The sequence below is a fragment of the Balaenoptera ricei genome, chromosome 21 (genome assembly GCF_028023285.1).
Source record: "Balaenoptera ricei isolate mBalRic1 chromosome 21, mBalRic1.hap2, whole genome shotgun sequence".
Classification (NCBI taxonomy): Eukaryota; Metazoa; Chordata; class Mammalia; order Artiodactyla; family Balaenopteridae; genus Balaenoptera; species Balaenoptera ricei.
This window is the reverse complement of record NC_082659.1, coordinates 13,897,360-13,917,217: the sequence shown is the minus strand read 5'-3', so window position 1 is coordinate 13,917,217 and position 19,858 is coordinate 13,897,360. Positions and strand designations below refer to the sequence as shown.

The window sequence follows — 19,858 nt, the reverse complement described above, 5'->3', positions numbered from 1 at the left end:
GCCTTATATGCCCCGCCCAGCCTCTCGCGAGAGAAGTAGGGACCCCGGGGCCGTGCGCGCCCCGCGCATTGGCTGGGCAGGTGCGTGGACCCCCCCCACCCCCGGCCGGCCCCCTCCTCTGCAGAGGGCAAAGGGGGCGAAGGCGCTTCCGGGAGGCAGGGGTGGGCCGGGGACTGTGCCGTTACTTGGGACGTTTAAAGGGCGAATTCATGTTATCTGTCCCGCGAGCAGAGGGAACACCGTGTCTGTGCAGCATGTGGGCCGCTGTATTTATAGCACAAGGAGGCTTAGTCCCGGGCCTTACCTGGACGCAGACACAGGACCTGCAGCCTCCAGCCCAGCTCGCTTTAGCCTCGGGCCTGCACGCGACCCGTCCCTGGCCAAGGCCTGAAATGCTACTTTTTCTTCTTCTTCCTTGTAACTGTGTCCTTCACCAGAGCTCCCTGCCTGGATGTGGGCCTCTGAAGAGTTGTGTGCGTTCACAAATAAGATCCGCCAAAATAAATACACTAACGTCACTTGATGCTGTGGTTGCTTCATCTAATTTGGCAACCTGCTGAATCCCCTCTTCTCACCATTCAATCGTTCAGTCCTTCATTCTGCTATCAAATGTTTCTGTGTCGGACACTCAGCGCCACCAGGACAGGCTGAGTGCAGGGGGCCACTAGGTGAATACTTATTTTAGCAAGTTGTGTGTGTGTGTGCTGTTTTTCTATTGGGTCAGCCTGTAACCCCATGATACATAGCCCCAAAGACCTTATAGGATACAGGATACCTTTTTTTTTTTTTTTTTAAATCCCTTAAGGGCTTAATGTTCCACTCTGCTCTCAATGGAATCTCAGCACATACTCTGGGCGGAATGTTCTCAGGCAGCTGGTGGCTTTCTGAGGGTCAGTGCTGTTACCCTTCCCATTGGAGTAGCTGGGTGACCGGGATGTTAAGTAAGAGAAGGTCGAATCCTTGACTGTATTTGCCTCTTTTTAATAGACACCTGGGGTGGGGGAGATATATGCTATCTAGTCCTAGGAATTGATTGCAATTAATTTGTGGAGTTTTTTTTAAGAAAATATATTACTATGAGCTTTGATTTTCCTTAACATTTTTTCTAGACAGTTCATATAATCATACAGGTTTTCAAATACAGCTGTTCCTTCCCCTAGAATGATTGCTCTAAACTCTTTACACTATCCAATTCTCTTGCCATGTTTGTTAATGTTCCTTTGTACACTGGACAAAGTTTATTCACTTTTTTCACAAGCTTGCTGTTGAATGCAGACAGACATCATGTTAGGCATTGAGTGAGCTGCAGCTTTGTGTCACTCTGGGTTTGGAGGCTTCAGTAGAGCTGAGGTCACTTAGCTGGGTGCCAGGACCACAAAGGGTACGTGTTTATCTGAGGTTGGAGAAGACTAGAGTTCAGAAATCCAGGTGAGCTGTATGAAAGCTAGCAAAGTGCAAATTTACCAAGGTCAGAGCAGGCAGAAGGTCAAGGATTCAGCATAAACAGAAAAGTCCACAACCACTTAAAACTCAAAAAGTTGGGAATTCCCTGGTGGTCCAGTGGTTAGGACTCCGTGCATTCACTGCTGGGGCCCAGGTTCAATCCCTGCTTGGGGAACTAAGATCCCACAACTTGTGAGATGTGGCCAAAAAAAAAAAAAAAAAAGTTTTGTCTGCTTATATGCCTGGATTTATTTTTACTGTCGAGCTGTTCAATTATTAAAACATCACAAGAAGATTTTTTTAAACAGACATTTAAGTTAAATATTAACTTATATTAATTCAGGAAGTTTTATCATCTTTGTTACCCTTAATTTTACCAATCAGAATTTTTAGTATTTCCTAAGTGGGAGATATCATATCTCTCCTTGGCTTCTGTCCAATTATCCTGTCACATCAGAGGAGCTGTAGCTGGAATCCTTGACAAGAGGTTTTCCATGGACATCTGCACACTGTCCTCTCCCTCCATGGGCTTTCTCAGAAAGGAGAGGCCTCAGATGCCCCCAGGAGCATGAGCTGCCTGTGATCACAAGATCTGGGTATCACTTACACAGGCAGGGGTGAAAATGGCGCTCAGTAGAACATGCGTCTGCCCGCCAATCCCGGTACTTGGTGGCTTTCTGCCAGCCTGAGGATGGACAAGGCATCTGAGATAAGAGAGAAAACTCTGCTTTCAAATGTGGCATGGTGTCCTGGAGACTGGGGTGGGGTGGGGGGAGGGCTATGTAGAAATGAGAGTAGGGTATTGAGCGGTTTTTTGGATTTTAGTGGCAGCTTTTAAAGAATTAGTCTCTTTTTACCAAATTGGGACTAGAGAACGGGAGCTGCTAAAGAGAAAAAGGCACAAGAAATTTAAAAAAACAAACAAAAAAAAAACACTTAAGGACTTGGTGATGGTGGGGCTAATGCACTGCCTGTGTGTAGGTGTATCTCTAAAACTGCAAGGAAGTAGAACACACTATTACTATTTGTTCATGTGGTAAACTCCAGCCTTAAACAAAGAGGAATGAATTCTGAAAATTTATTTTTTGATCATATAAGACCATACATGAATTGCTGAATTTCAGTCAAAGATTGAAGTAGACTCATTCATTTTCATTCATTGATGCATCGTTTCCAAAAGACCAAACAAAACAAATGCTATATTTCTCCACAGTTCTCGCTCGGGGTAGCTTAATTAATTAGAACGATACCTTAATTAACAAATTCTTTATAAGAAAGCGTCTTAATAGTAAAGCCCTTATTAAAGTGCACACACACATCACATGCCTTCAGAAATCATGTGTATTCATGCAAAACACTCCAACTACCAGCTCCTACTTAGCTCATGCCAAGAAAATTATGCAACTACAAAATGTGTCTTCTTTTTAACCTATTTGTTCATTGCAGAAACTGCTTACCCTTTAGTGATCAACTCCCTTGGGTATCCACTCTCCTCCTTCCTTTATCCATCAAAATAGAAATGATCTGAACCATTCACTCACCATTCATTCATTCATTCATTTCCTTTTCATCTTTCAACAAGCATTATTGCATGCCTACTCTAGACACCAAACACTGTTGGGCACTGGTGATACAAAAATCAGAAAGGTAAGAGTGCTGCCCTAGAGAAGCTCACACGGCAGGAACAGACATACTTGTGCTGCCTATAAGGGTGTTCCAAGGTGGTGAGACAAGGGTCCAAGTAGGGCTGTGGTTGTACTTCCAGGTGAATGACTTTCAATGTGCTACCTGAGTCAGAACTTGTATTTTTATTTTAGGAATGCTTAGGACACAAAAGTTTTGTTAGAAGGATCTTAGGCATTATTACTTAAAGGAGGTGATTTCTGGGGCAGAGGAGCCCCTGAATCATCAAAAAGATGGTCAGAGGGATTTCTTCTCCCAGAAGTCCCTCCTCGCTGGAGAAGTTGGCTCAGCTGTTGCTGGCGGGAGGAGCCTGCAAGCTTTCAGCCCCTGCAGACTGTCCCCCACTCACAGAGTTGGACACCCCCTTCCTAAAGAGACCCATAACCTCTTCTCTCCCACCCAATCTTAGTACCCCCTCTTTACTTTATCCGCGACCCCAGTAAGCATTTTCAGTCTTCTGTAATACAGTCAAGCTTATTTTTATGGATGTGTAATAAAGTCTTCTGATCATAACCGTCCACCCTTCATGATTTACGGGCTTCTGATTTCACTGAACTACAGCCTCTATGAATAAAACCAATACTCACCTGGAGTTGTCTTGACTGGTTTTCTAAGTGTTGTACATTTTGAACTGGCTTCCCCAGTATTTAGTGTTTCCTTATCCTAGAATTGCTTTTTTTAAATACTTGCTTTATTCCTGTTATTATTTAAATCAATGTTTAATAAATGTTATCCAAGAGGCCATTTTTGCTCATCTGTACTGTTGAATAACAATATGTTGCTATTTTAATATAGGAAGTCTTTTCCCCCATATGCTTGCTTTTACCCCATGACCCTTCCTTTTTCTGTCAGGTAGACATTCTGTGTCATGGCCTCAGAAAAAGAAAACATTCAGAAAGCAAAGAAAATAAAGAGTCTATTCTTGGCATTTGAATTTCCAAAGGAAGAGAAAGAATTCACGTCTACACAGGAGATTTGGTAGAATACCTGAGGGAAAGCAGAACTTCCTGCCCAGCACATCCTTCCAAAGATTACCTCAAGTTTTCCCAAACCTGCGGTGAAAGGAAGAGAGTTAGTTAGAGAGAAAGCAAGGAGTGATGTGTTCGTTTGGGTCTAGAGGAGACGGGGCCCTGTACTCTCCCCAGCCCGGGGTGGCTGTGAGAAGCCAGGGAGACATGGCTGGGTGGTTGTTTAGGACACAGTCAGAGACAGCCTTGCAGAGTTCATCCAGCATGAAAGGAGCAGGAGAACAAATCCCAGGCACCTGCAGTTTAGCCTGCTCGGGTCAAGGACCCTAGAAAAACCCATTACATTCCTCCTGCCCCTGTGTGGTGTGGGAGCACCAGAATACCATTCTGTAACCAAGGACACGAAAGTCAGCCGAGGGCAAGACCGACCTGAAGAGCCCTGTGGCTGGAAATGAGGCAAGTGTCAGGCGTGACCTTGGCGGGGCAATGACTGAAGACCAGAAGGGAATAAGGGAGAACCTGGCAGCTGATGCCAGCGCGGGGTGATCCAGACCATGTGCCCTTCCTCCCCAGCCTTAGTGCTACAGACATCCCTGGAATGTAGATGGAATCCACCGGAAAGCGGTGGAGAGAAAAAGGGGACCCAAACTGTTTCTACCACTTGGTGAAAGGGAGCCTCTTCATAGAAATTAAATTGCTTTGCACAGCTGAGTTCGTGGGGCAGTATTTGTACTTGCTATAGTATTTTCTTAATTAAAAAAACAATATACTAAAGGCATATCACAGTTTCGGAAACCACTGTTGCTCATACTGTCAAACACATTTCTTTAAGAAGGAGATGCAGACTTAATTGAGAGGGAGAGAGAGAGGGAGGGAGTGTTGAGAGGGAGGACCTTCAGGGCAGTTTACTCTATAAATCTCTGTGAGACTCCAACTTTTGCATTTCTATTAAATGGCTAAACTAAATAGGCACAGTAATTGACTCGTTTAACATACAAGCTCCATGATGTATTAAACATAATAGTTGTTCAATAAATGTTTTTTAAATGAGTAGGGAAATATCAAGCTTCAATTTCTAGTGCACTAGTTTGTTTTTTTTACAGTGAACCTGTATGATGTTTTATTTCTTTATTTTTATTGAAGTATAGTTGATTTACAATGTTGTGTTAATTTCTGCTGTGCAGCAGTGATTCAGTTATATATATATATATATATATATATATATATATATATATATATATTCTTTTCCATTATGGTTTATCTCAGCATATTGAATATAGTTCCCTGTCCTATACAGTAGTACCTTGTTGTTTATCCATTCTATATATAATAGTTTGCATACCCTAACCCCAAACTCTCAATCCATCCCTCCCCCATCTCCCCTCCCTCTTGGCAACCACAAGTCTGTTCTCTATGTCTGTGAGTCTGTTTCTGTTTTGTAGATAAGTTCATTTGTGTCTTATTTTAGATTCCACATATAAGTGATATCATATGGTATTTGTCTTTTTCTTTCTGTCTAGTGTACTAGTTCTTAAATTTTTCAATAATGGAGCACCTGGAACCCACCTTAACTTTTGTGCAGCACTATGAACTGTGGGTATATAGAATTTCATCATATAAAGTAGGAGTAAATATACTAGCAGAAATATGATTGTCTCTAATGTGTGTCCGCCATGTAAAATCATAGTCACTTCAGTGGTGGATTTGTCAATTTCTCCTGTAGTTGTGACAAATTTTCCTTTATACGTTTTAAGGCTTTGTTCTTAAAGGCAAAGAAAATTTGAATTGTTATACCTTCTTGGTGAATTTAACTTTTATCATTAAGTTTTAGTCCTCTTTATCTGTAGTGATATTTGTGCCCTAAATTCTAAACCCCCTAAATGAACAGAGCAATACCTGCTTTTCTTTGGTTTGTATTTGCCTAGTTTATCTTTTTCTACTCCTTTCCTTTCAACCATTCTGTATATTTGAGGTATGTTTTCCATAAACTTTTATATTTTCTTTTCCCCTTTTTAAAAAAGTCTAAGTTGATACTCATTCTTTTAGCTGGAGAGTTTGGACCCATTTCCATTTGTTGTGACCATTGGTATTTTTAAATAATTATAGATTCACAGGAAGTTGCAAGGGAATCACTACACATTTAAAATTTTTACTTGTGCCATTTTATTTTATAATTTCTATTTGTCCTCCTTGTTTATGTCCTTGAAAGTTACCATTTACATTATTTATCTACCATGAATATCCTATGTCAACCATTATATATGTTTCTGAATTACATATTAAGGTGCTAATAACACTATATGGTTATTAATTATTTTAGGTGGCTACTGTTTTGCCAGGTTCTGAGAATGCCAAGTTTCCTCTCTTGGTCTGTTTAGGCACTGAGTATCTCTCTGGACTGTGACGCCAGTTTATTTGCTGCTGCAGAAAACACTAACGTCAAATTAATTAGGAACTGACACAGTGGTCAAATACGTGCAGCTTGCTGTGCATAAGATGCTCTCTGGAAGAATTGCTTGAATTTCATAACATTATTCAATGTGGCCACTAGGGGGGGATCACATGTAGCTATTATACCATGTAACAGTTTGTGAAGGATGCCATAACAGAGTATCAATACCACAGACTGGGTGGTTTAAACAATAAATTAATTTTCTCACAATTCTATAGGTTAGAAATCCGAAATCAATATGTCAGCAGGTTTGGTTTCTTCCGAGGCCTCTCTTTTTGGCTTGCAGATGGCTGCCTTCTCGCTGTGTCCTGGTCACATCGCTCCTCTGTGATGGGGTTGTTCTTATGTGTATCTGTGTTCCAATCTCCTCTTCATAGAAGGACACCAGTCATATTGGATTAGGGCCTACCCCAATGACCCTATTCTAACTTAATTTCCTCTTTGAAGGCTCTATCTCCAAATAGGATCACAATCTGAGGTACTGGGAGTTAGGGCTTCAAAATACGAATTTTGGAAGAATACAGTTCAGTCCATAAGACACCAATAAGAGTGAAAAGACAAACCACAAATCAGAGAGAAAAAAAAGACTTTGCCCAATTTGAAAATGGATGAAGACTTGAACAGAAACATAGCCTTCGCTAAAGGGATTATATTCATAGTTTAATAAGCACATGAAAAGGCGTTTGACATCATTACTCACCAGGGAAATGCAAATTTGGTTCAATCGTATAACATTGCCCTTTCTGTAAGTCAATTTTCAGCAATTTCATATGATTTAACCTAAAGAAAACTCCGCAGTGAGATGCCACCACACATCTCAGAAGGCTAAAATTGAAAAAGACAGACTGCCAAACGTTGGCAGGAATGCAGAACAACTGGAATCCTCAGACACTGCTTGTGGAAATGTAAAACGACACAGCCACTTTGGAAAAATATTTGATCGTACCCGCTAACGCTACGCATGCGCTAACTCCACCGACCACCATTCCGCTGAGAAACAAAAGAAAATACAAAAGACGTCGCAGGGAAATGCTAACAGAATGGCCTGGTAAAGAGAAGATCTGTTTAACTATTCTAACCTTCTTCGTCCGAAAAGCTGGGTACAGAGGGACACAGTAAGTCCCCAGAGTTTGTTCTGAGAAAGCAGAGACGGCTAGGATGGCGGTAGAAAGCGTTTCCGAGCAGCACCTGGTACAGTACTCGGTCCACGTAGGCTGATTTACCCAGAGAGCAGCGGGGTTATTTGCTTAATGTAGAAAGAACGGAGCTGCCTTTAGATTAACCCCTTTCTTGCAGTTACCCTCTCTTGCTAGGCCTTTTTCTGGAGTTCGAGCAACCCCGCTATCCCTGCGTTTGGAGGCGCCTCAAGCGCGGTCCCCCAAACCGGGCCACCAACCCCGAGGCGCAGGGGCGCGACCAGGTCCCTGCGCCGGGAGGGCCAGGCTGGCGCCCGCTCTGCTGTCCGCTCCCCCGTGCCTCCGGGGGAAGTCGGGCCTGGGGGCGGCGGACACACAGCCCTGGGTGCGGTGGGTCGGCCTCCTGCGTTCATCCCTCCTCTCAGCCCCAGGGCTCTGCCCCGGGCTTCTGGAGAAGTGAGGCGGAACGGGGTGCTGGGGGCTGGGCCCGTTGCCGTGGCAACCCGCACCCGGCGGCTAGCACAGCCCAGGGCGCCAAGCCCAGCGCCTCTCGGCTCCTCCGGAACAGGAGAGCGGAGCCCGGGGGAAAAGCAGCCGAGCCGCGCGGCTGCGGGGACGCGGCCAGGGCGTGGACTAGGGGCACGGCGGGGGCCGAAGAGAGGCTGGAAGGAAGCCGGGTGGGATCAGCGCCCCCTGCGTTCTCGGTGCCTGGTTTGCAGCCCAAGCCGCCCAGCGCGCCTGGACTCTCGGCGGCGCCTCTCGGCCTCTGAGGGAGCCCGGGTCAACCTGGAACGCGGGCCCGGGATGCGCGCGCCCCCTCCTGCCCCCATAGTCCCGCCGCGGCGCCCGGCCCGGACCCTGCGCAGCCACCGACCTGGAGAGACGGTGCCCGGAGAGCCCCGCAGTGGCCCCAGCCCTCCGCGGGCTGACCCCCAGTGGCCCCGGCCCACAGGTGCGGGCGTGCGACATCCTGGGGTCAACGCCGCCAAGCTTCCGCGGTCCCTCCGGGGCGGGTCGTCCTGCATCCGTGAGACACCGACACATCACGAACGGCATCACGAACTCTCTAAATCCAGCTCCCTACCGGCCCCTCACCCATCCCCAGAGGTTCTTTTATTCGGTTTTCGAGTCTAGGGCCCTGCAGGACACCGATCTCCCACAAACTTAATTTAGCCATGACTTTGTGCTGCGCACCGTACTTGTCTCTTAATCCATCATCGCATTTAATTCTTTCAGAAAACCCAGGTAGGCGGTGCTACCTCTGTTCTGAGACTAAGTTGCTCGAGTCTGGGAAGAGGCCCTTGCCCTGTGTGACCTCTCCAGGCCAGGGCAGAAATGTAAAGCACCTCCAGCCGTGGCCTGGTCTCAGCCTGCCTCCACAAGAGTGTAGCTGTTAAAAGGCCCGCCGTTCATCCTCAGGGTGAATTTCGTTCAATTCAGCAACTGGGATCTAGCAGAAGCCTGTCTTTGTAGGTGGCTCTCTCCTTACCCTGCAAGAGGGGACTGGAAACAATCTATTTAAGCTCCTTTCAAACCAGAGATATAATGCATCAGTCATCTATAGCATCACACTTTATTGACATATAATAACCAACTTTTAATAACACTTTATCATTGTAAAGATCTCTCCCTTACTTTTTTTTTTTTTTTTTTTTTTTGGCCACAGCTCAGCATGTGGGATCTTAGTTCCCCAACCAGGGATCCAGCGGGCGCCCTCCTGCAGTGGAAGCTTGGAGTCTTCACCGCTGGAATGCCAGGGAAGTCCTCTCTCCCTTACTTTATTACAGTTCATGTCATAATCACAAGTTGCTCCATGAAGCAGGTGATTCTCTTTGTTTTACATGGATGTAAACTGAAGCCCAGAGAGGGTCAGCAGCTTTGCCCAAGGTCACACACCTATAAGGCAGTTGGTTCCTTATTTAATGCCCCCCCATATCTGCAGTTCCTATAAAGTATCACACATTTCAGCCATCACAATGTACACAAATACTATTCCACCTATTCTACATGCAAATTTTTCAGGTGCAGAAGTTAAAGAAGTTTAGGACTTAGAAAACAAGAGATTTTGTTGTAAGGAAGTTATTTTCCTTTTGTGTAGTTTGAAATATCCATCAAAATATTTCATAGTTCCATTATAAAAGTGATGGATATAATTTAGAGGGAATAGCTCATCAAAACCTATCTACCAAGTGTCACTTTTGAAATCACTTCCAGAAACAATCCTTTCTCGATTTCTGGAACAATGTCATATGTATATGTTGAACCATATGAAAATGATGGTATTTGACTGATTTTGGCCTACAAAACCGTAATTTCATATGGCTTAACTTATTGCGATATTAGTTATTTTATTTTACAGTCTTGGCCAGTTTTGGCCTGCATCTTTCTTCCTTTTGGGGTGTGGGGAAATCACTCTGACTGGTCTAAGAATACTTTTGTGAAGGGAGCCCTGGGTACTGTAAGAATCCTCTTCCTTCTGTGCCTCTCCTTTCCAAGAGCTGCATGTGACTGTCATCTTAGCAGGAAGCTCATGTTGGTTACACATGGTCACAGGCACATGATGCCCTCACAGAGGTCATACTCAGTACTTGCTACAGTAATAGAACTGTCTTCCAGATGGAGTTTGTTTACATATTTTATATTCAGAACTAACAAAATAAATTTTGCAGGTGAATTTACCTTGTGTTTTTCTCTCTAAGCAAAGAAGTGGAAGTTAAAAAAAACGATTTTCTCATTCAGTCCCACAACGGTGTTAATAATGACTTAGCTGCTAAAGCATAAAAATGCCCTTCTGCTTCTCAGGGTACAGTTTAGTATTTGAATTGTGTCTCCACCTCCTGGTAGCTTGGGACCTTGAAGAAATTACTTAAATTTGCTGCATTTCAGTTTCTTTACCTGTAACATTTGAGACACTGAAGCACCTGTCATGATTGGTGTGTGTGTGTGTGTGTGTGTGTGTGTGATGAATATGTGTGTGTGTGTGTGATGAATGTGTGTGAGATGCAGGCTCTGGTTAAAGGTCAGCTCCTTCCTTCCTCTTCCCTTCCATGTCTCTCCGACGTGTGGCGAATCCCACCCATATCTTACTCAGTGTGCATATAGTCCATCTGTGAGTGAAAACCTCAGTGGTTAGTAAGAAGTGCTTTCATTACACAAATAAGATAGGACAGGTATGATCTTTATTTTTCTGATGGGGAAACTGGGAACAGAGATGGTAAATAATTTGCATAAGAATAAAAAAAGAAAAACATATAAAACACTAATCTTGTTCAGAAATGCAGTAACAGTAACAGATGCACCAAATATTTATTACTGGTTCAGTGACACAGCATCTAGTGGGTTCTATAAAGCAGATACAAACAATGTGCCTGTATTTGCACAGTTAACTACTTCAGATGCCTTGTGGTTAAGAAGTTTCAACTATGTTCTAAATGACTGACTAATAGGAAATAGAACAAACGTGAAGTTTAGTATTTCCTTTTTACTCAACAGTGGAAAAAGCAATAGGGGAAAGTGAGAAGGGAACTAATATTTTGGTTGAGAACTTAGACTGTGTACCAGAACTTGTGCCAAGTTACACATGTCACATCTTTTAAATTTTATAAATCTGTTAGGTAGGCATCTCCATTTTACAGATGACAAACCTGAGGCTCAGAGAAGGTAAATAACTTGCCTCAAATCATTCAGTCAATAAGAAGTAGAATTAGATTCAAACTCATATCCCGCCACTCCTAGACACTGTTGGAGAAAGTACCAATTTATAGACTTTTGGAAGGAAATGTTATCAAGAGGCTTAAATAGTCAGTCTCTCTGACTCAGTTATTCTACTAATGTAAAGTTATCCTAAGAAAATAGTTTGAAATACAGAGAACAGCTTATTGAATAAAATTCTTCATTAGAGAGTTATTCATAACAGGTAGAACCTGAAATGAACCTAGTAACCAATACTGGGGAAATGGCTAAGGAAACAGTAAACTGTGGAGCTTCCATGTGATGGAATATTACACAGCTGGTAAAATAATCCTTCCCCCAAAGTTTGTAAAACCGTGAGAAAATGTTCATGTAATAAGGTTAGGTGAAAAGAACAAGATGTTAGGATATATTTTTATCTATTATATCAATTATAATAATGAATTGATGATAGTTATTAGTAATGAATTGTGATAATATACATAATAATCTCAACCATTAAAAAATATGCACAGAAAAAGAACAGGAATGCTAAACACCAAAATGTTAGCATCAATTATCTCTGGGCAATGAAATTACATTTATTACTTTTCTTATTTTAATCTTTTATTAAAATTAGTTTTATTAAAATGAATTTTTACCAAAAATTTAACATTTTTTCTGTAAGCAGATAAACTATTAAAAAACAAACAATTGTGTCTGTCTGATTCTGAAGTCCGTGTTTTCTCATCCACGCTGCATTCACTAGTGAGGTCTTGGCTCCTAATTTTATCTTCCTCGTCAGTTCCTTGGCTGTCCAGGTCCCTGTCATTGTCACAAGGGATCCAAGCAGGTGACTTGAGTGTGAACATACCCATCCAGATAGGTAATAACAGGGAGGGTGGTCCAGGGGTAAGGAGCCTTCTGGCCTCTGCTCTCACTCCTCCCTTCTCTTTTCTGACCCCAGCGCCCAGCGTGGTACCTGGCATATGGCGGACCCTCAGTGAATGCTGGTTGAACGGATGAATCCTAGCCTTACTTTGTAATATTCTCTCAGCTTTTGCCCCTGTGTTACATTCAGCTTCGAGCTCTTGTCAGCTCTAGTCTAGTTCCAACATAGTGTTCATGAAGGCCATTTGTTGAGGGCCTGTTAATGGCCACACTCTGTCCTAGGCTCTTTATACAATGTACCATTTACTTCTTAACAACCCTATGAGGTGAGTGTTATTTCTTCCGTTTCATAAGCGAAGAGACTGAGACTCAGAGAGAGAGAATTAGAAGTTACAAACTGCAGAGTCAGGACAGAGATTCAGAGCCTACTCAGCGTCAAACTCCAGGGCTTGTGTTATTCAACCACCTTGTTGGTACCGATTCTTCATATGTTGCATTTCTGATCATGACTTCAAGCCAAAAATGATTCACATATATATATATTGGATATCAGGAAGGGCAGAATGAACCAACTAACAAGCCAAAGGTTTATTAGTCACCCTCTAAGGGCAAGGCAGGAACAGTTAGTTGTACTTCTCCATAATTATGTATGTAAAGGTATATGTGGTCCCGCATACAGTGATAATATGTTTTTTTCAAGCCCCAAATCAGGACACATGGTCTGCCAAAGAATTTTTTTTTAATATTTACTTATTTATTTATTTATTTATTTGCTTGCACCGGGCCTTAATTGCAGCAGGCGGACTTCTTTAGTTGCAGCAGGCAGGCTCCTTAGTTGTGGCATGCAAACTCCTTTTTTTTTTTTTTAAGCAGTTAGAATATTTCTTTAAAAACAATTTTAAAAATGCAAAACATTAAGGAATTTAAAACACCACATTTTCGTTAACATAGAAAGAATTTTCCCTAGAGTTAGGCAGCCACCCCAAAACAGCATGGCAAAAGGGCATTGGTATAAAGGAAATAAAATACCGCACAAAAATCCAAAACAAAACTAAAAACATTTCAAATTCAACCCGGAAGACTAGAAGATTCCAACAACAGATTTCTGGCCACTACTGAAACATTCCAAAATCCAAGCTTCAAAGGCACCTAAATGTATCTTAAATGAAATTTTTTTTAATTAATTTATTTATTTATATTTATTTTTGGCTGTGTTGGGTCTTTGTTTCTGTGTGAGGGCTTTCTCCAGTTGCAGCAGGCGGGGGCCACTCTTCATCGCGGTGCGCGGGCCTCTAACTATCGTGGCCTCTCTTGTTGTGGAGCACAGGCTCCAGACGCGCAGGCTCAGTAGTTGTGGCTCACGGGCCTAGCTGCTCCGCGGCAACTGGGATCTTCCCAGACCAGGGCTCGAATCCGTGTCCCCTGCATTAGCAGGCAGATTCTCAACCACTGCACCACCAGGGAAGCCCCAGAAGAGATGATCTTGAAAGTCAATTACTTCTTTAAACGCCTTCGATACCTTTTCAAAAGTCTCATAAAGCGCTTGATGAAAGCAAGTCTCTTGATGGATTTTTCTAATGTTCCAGGGTATTTTCTTATTTGATAGCATATAGAGAAATATTTCAGAGTTCAGTGGAGTTAAAGCCAGCAGAAATGACCAATCAAAAGAAAATAACTATTAAAAATTTTAAATGGAATAGTTCGTATTTGTGTGTTTGTGTATATACATAGTCCGCTTTTCATCATGGGTGCCATAAAAACAATATCAGAAAGAATTACTTCTAAATACAATTCAGAATTACAATTTTAACAATGTACAATAGTTTTACAATAATTCAGATTTTTGCATGATAAAATAACAGCTATGCATATTTGATAAATACACATTTTTACCTCTCATAATAGCAATAAAGACTTTAAGAAAGTTACTAAACAATATGAAAATATATTTAACTTTCACTTAATATCTGGGCTGTTTTATTTGGATTCTTCCAATATCGTTTACTCATATTCTTTACCTTACTTTTTGAGGGAATTCAAGAGGATATTCATGTTTTTAAACTCTAAGATGTCCATTCCTGTCCATTCAGTACGATCCAGAAATAGTTTGGTAAGGCTATGTTTTAACATAGTGTGTATGCACAAAAGATGGATAGTGAGTAAAACTAACAGTGAAATAATCTCAGATATTTCTTCTAATGTACTTGGTTAATTTGATAATTTTTTTAAAAGGCTACCTACATTTTTCCTGGTGCCTTATCCCACCCAACAGAAACCTTGAGTTTTTTATCAAATAGAGAGGGTGTTCTATTTGTGTTTTAAAATTCACTAAGCTGTATACATGTGATATGTAACTATTCAAAGTATATGTATCATAATCTCTGTGGCAACCACATGGTCTCTACACACTTATGAATGATGATTTAATTAAGCGATTCCTTCTCCCTTGTTTATTTCTCTATCCTGAATAGTGTGCATCTTCCAAAGTATGGTCATTTAGTAAAAGAAGTACCAAGTGAGCCAGAGGTACTTATATATTCCACAATATGTCACACAATAACCCTGTACAAGTCAAATTCTTTTAGATGAGATGAGAATATCCTAAAATAAATTAGAAACTCCTCTTATGTATCTTTTTCTAAGGTGAAATGAGACACTGCACAGATCAGAGGTACTATTCTATTTGTCAACAATCAACCTTTCAGTCCATTTTAATATTATTTAATTCTATGGAAAAAACAAGTTTTATTGCATTCCTTTTTTAAAATGGGGGGAAAACTGTGCAAGTAAGCATGATCAAACGTCTGTTAGAGCTGGTTAATACTGATCTTATTGCCTCAAAGTCTCTCTAGTAGTGTCCAAGAAATTATGTTTAAGGTCCATCTGAAGGAAAAAAGCGCTGGAGAGGCAAGAAAGGACTTGGGTAAAAAGCTTCAGAGGATTGTAGGGAGATGGAACTTGCTGCTTAAAAAAATTACGTTGAGCTCTGGAGCATCTCCATTTCTTAACACACCTTCCAAACCATTCATTGCGATAGTTTTACCCATGTTTAAAGGCTCATATTATATGCAGTTTGGGGGCTTTTATAAATTCAGAAATAAAGTAATATAAAGAGTAGAATATTGAAGGCTTCAGAGTAGGGCTATAAAAGACTCAATACTGCTAAATAAGTCCCCAAACAAAAATGTTCAGTCCACCCCGCCCCAAAACCTATGTGTAATAGGAGAAAATGCACAGCAAGAAGCAGAGGAAAAGCATGTAGCGTGGAATAAATCACACACTGAACAGTCTAGAACCAAAGAAAAAAAAGCAAACAACGTACATATACACAAAAGCCTAAGAAACAGCTATTCTCCTCATGTCTTTAGGTGAGTACCTCTACCCAGTAGATTATAGTTATGAAAACAACTCAGTTGTTTTTTCTTTTTAAAGTAAAAAACTGTTTCCCATCATGCTCCATTTTCTAGAATCTTTTTGATTGGTTGGTGTAAACAAAAAGCAAAACACATAAACATGCAAGCGTGCATGTGCATGCACACACGCACGCGCACACACACACACCCACCTAAAATGTGAAAAATGCAGATATATAACTCTGGTATTAGAAATCACTTCAACTTTATACTTAGGAACTTATAGACCCTTGATTCCCCCCCCAAAATATTTTTCCTTGTCCTTATTCTTTAAATGCCCAACCACCAAAAGAAAAAAGGAAAAAAATAAAAGGCTTTAAATGCACATGTTTCAAGTCAGTGTCTTGTTAACAAAAAAGGTAGCATTTTCTTCACTTTGCATTGTTAAAGAGGCAGGCATATATCAGGGAATGTTAAGACTAGCATGTATTAAAAAAAAAAAGCAATATAAACAGAGCATATATCTTTCAAAAAAGGCTAAAACACTAACAAATACAAGTCAATGCACATATTTTTAACTAGTGCAATTGTGTCTACAATGGAGTAAATGTTATTTTGTGTGCCAGACATTGCAATACTGTTCATCTCCCTTTTATCATGCAAACATGCCAACTTTATCATTAAAAAAACCTTTATTGGGTCACATTCATGTTGCCCTCCTACCCAAATTAAGGGGGAAAAAGACAATAAAAGAGCTCCTCACGATTTCCTAACTATGAACATAAAGCTCCTAGATAAGAGCGTATGGGCTGAATTTTCAGATTTGTATTAAAAAAATTATAATTTAGGTAGATGTCTTCCTCACGGATTACAACACAATGTGAAGTTACACTACTCTGAAATTTATACCAGCTGTACAAAAACGAAAGCAAGAGACCATGAAAAAATTATGTTCTTCGTGGCCTGAGAGCCTACACATTTTTGAGTAATTTAAAAGGGTAACTGTGAGAGCCTGACATTTTTCTGTATCTCACCTCTTCTGCCTCTATCTGTAGGATTTGTAAATCAAAGTCAGTAACATCTTAGTAGCAAAGGTCTCGTCTGTCTCCCCCTCCTTCCCTCCTAACTAATCCTACTCAATTTTCTCTCATCTTCCTGAGCATTTTCCATGAACAGCATTGCAATTTGGTTTAAAAAAAAAAAAAGGAAAGAAGAAAAAGTTTTACAAGGGTTTTGTTGGTTAATTATTTACTGGTGGAATCACTCCACCAGGAGTTTGATTTCATTGGCTAGCAGTTGGTTCATGTTGGATAGGCCCCCTGGGAGCTTGGTGAGCAGCTCTCGCTCCGTGGTTTCAGGGTCGCTGTCAACAGAGCTGGAACTTGCGCTCATGTTGTCGACAGCAGTGTTGGCTGGAGGACCCAGCTCCTGCTCACTAGTCTCACTGGCCACGGACACCGCGGAGAGCAGGGACACACGCCAGGTGAGCCGGCCAGAGGGCAGAAGGGAGGTGGCATAGTCCGCCATGATACCAGCTACATCCAGATTACAAGCCTTATCAAAGGCTATGAAACCTACATTTGCATTGGCCTCTCAGACGCAGAAGGAGCTGTTGTCTTTCATCAACAGGTCAATGCCACACACATCCATTCCCAGGATATTAGACACCTGGATAGCTAGCTGTTTCCCTTGTTCACTCAAGGAGCACATCATCCGTACACCACCTAGTGAGCAGTTGCTTTGCATCCCCCCATCTGTTGAACAGCGTAACATGGTGCCAACCGCACGGCCTCCCACAACAATGACACGTACATCCCTTCCATGAGACTCTTTAACATACTTCTGAAACAGGTATGGAGCTTCATGGCGAATAAGATGGCTTAGATCAGCCAAATGGTGCTTATCGCGAGCCAAGAAAACTGCTTTGCCTTTATGACCCCGTGTATTCTTCACTACCATTTGGAACTCCAGTACTTCAGCTTCATCAATCATTTTAGCAAAATTTTCATGATCACCATAAGAGAAAGTATCTGGCAGAGGAACACCATGACCTGCCAACTCTTGAAACTTCCAGAACTTATTACCACAGTTCAGGATGGCTTGAGGTCGGTTCACCAACCTGCATCCCATCTTCTCTAGATGGCGCAAAACAGTAATGTCACTATCACTTTGCACCCAAGGGGTTGGTACTCTCGCTACCACCACCTGAGGGTAAGCAGTAATTAGTTCTCCTTTGGTACGAAGACCCAGGTTTCCTTGCTCAGTTGTTAGCATCACCTCATGCATCACCACAGCCCTAAAGTCCAGTTCCTCCTCACAACATTTGGCCTTTAACGCTCGTAAGATCTCTTTTTGAGGATAGTCTTCCCTGATTCAACGATCTGTCAAAAACCACAACTTGGCGGCCACAGAGCTACACATCTTGATCTGCCTGTTCTTCCTTTTCTGGGATTACTTCCTCCTGAATATAGACTCTTTCTAGGAATGTAGGAGCTCTCACAGAGTCTGAAATCTGTAGTGCAGGCTGGCAGGAAGGGCAGGCGAGAACTCTAGGGCCAAAGCTTCAGTCCTCTGCTGAAAAATCTCCTGGGCATGCAAACTCTTAGTTGCAGCATGCATGTGGGATCTAGTTCCCGACCGGGGATCAAACCCGGGTCCCCTGCATTGGGAGCTCGGAGTCTTAACCACTGCGCCACCAGGGAAATCCCTGCCAAAGAATTTTTAAAGAATTATTCATTTTTTACATGGAAAGAATAGATGAATCCATTATGTATATGTATATGTGTGTATGCATATATGTATATACATATACACATAAATAAATATATTTCATGAACACAGAAATAAATAAATGTCTGGTAGGACTTGTGAAAATTTCTGAGGTTGAGTCTGGGCTTAACAGAAATAATTCTGTGATTAATAGAGTTGCTGGTATGGGCCCAGGAGGCGAAATCTGTGGCCCACATGGCTCACATTTGCCATCTCAAGATCATGTACTTGTCAGTTTTATAAAACTTATATGTTACATCACATGTATCATTTCTACTAATGCAGGTATGATGAGAACAGAATAGGTGTTCTCAAAAGAGATGGAACTCAAAAAATTGGGGATTGAAGATCACAATGCATCATCCAAAAACACCAGCAGAGGAAGAAAGCTACCTATGTTGATTATTTGACACTGTAAAGTATCATATAATAAAAGTCACCTTTTTAAAAAAATTTATTTTATTTATTTATTTTTGGCTGCGTTGGGTTTTTGTTGCTGTGCATGGGCTTTCTCTAGTTGCGGTGAGCGGGGTCTACTCTTCATTGTGGTGCACAGGCTTCTCATCGCGGTGGCTTCTCTTTGTTGCAGAGCACGGGCTCTAGGCGCACGGGGTTCAGTAGTTGCAGCACGTGGGCTCAGTAGTTGTGGCTCGTGGGCTCTAGAGAGCAGGCTCAGTAGTTGTGGCGCACGGGCTTAGTTGCTCCACAGCATGTGGGATCTTCCTGGACCAGGGCTCGAACCTGTGTCCCCTGCATTGGCAAGTGGATTCTTAACCACTGTGCCACCAGGGAAGTCCAAAAGTCACTTTTCTTAGTAGAACAAAACCAGAACTTCCAAGGTGAAGAGTGGAAAGAGTCTCTCCTTGATTGAGTCAGAGACTCTGTTCCTGAGACGCACTTTTGCATCGAAGTCTCATTAATTCTTGCTGCTGCCACTGTGCCCTCCACAAGAACTGCTCTCCCCAGCTGTGGCCTAAAGTCCCCCTATGATTCTCTGAGGCACAGCTGACACAAAGCTGATGGTTCAAAAAGACTTTACCAAAGGTCGATGGATTACAAAAGAGAAATAAAAAGATATACCATAATTTGAGTACTCCTAATCAGATAGAGCTTATCTCCGGAGTTCATAGGCCCCATCCTTCCTTACATGGAATTCTGCAGAAATGGAAAGGCCTCACCTGGGTCCTTTCTACTGATTTCTAGCCTACCCCCAATGAGGGCAGAAATTAGCTTAATATACACCATTTGGGAGTGCCCCGACACCTAACCCAATGGAGAGCACCTGAGTTCCCCATCCTGCCACAGATCTGGATTCTTATGTGATGACATGCATTTCCCTTCAGGACTGACTCTGGGGGTGATCATGCCAGGGCAGTCCTACCTCAACCTAGTAATGCAGGAGCCACCAAATACACAGGACAAAAGGTAAAAGTTCATGGTAACAAGGCGGGGGTCATTTGCAAATTGAAGTTAGTCTAGAAACTAAGTAGGAAA

General features: G+C 42.1%; 1 long non-coding RNA gene and 1 pseudogene across 3 annotated transcripts in view; one reads left to right on the top strand and one right to left on the bottom strand.

Moving 5' to 3' along the window:
- Positions 1-7,468: 7,468 nt before the first annotated feature.
- LOC132356600 (uncharacterized) overlaps positions 7,469-19,858 on the top strand; it is a 30,766-nt gene continuing 18,376 nt past the window's right edge. The window contains exons 1-3 of one of the 3 annotated variants that reach the window (XR_009499923.1): positions 7,469-7,594; positions 9,349-9,504; positions 18,650-18,778. This is a non-coding gene — a long non-coding RNA (uncharacterized LOC132356600). Of the gene's footprint in view, positions 7,662-9,348; positions 9,505-18,649; positions 18,779-19,858 lie in introns of all 3 variants that reach the window. The other 2 variants (XR_009499924.1, XR_009499925.1) reach the window with 2 other exon arrangements.
- Positions 16,856-18,016, bottom strand: LOC132356599 (beta-citrylglutamate synthase B-like; annotated as a pseudogene).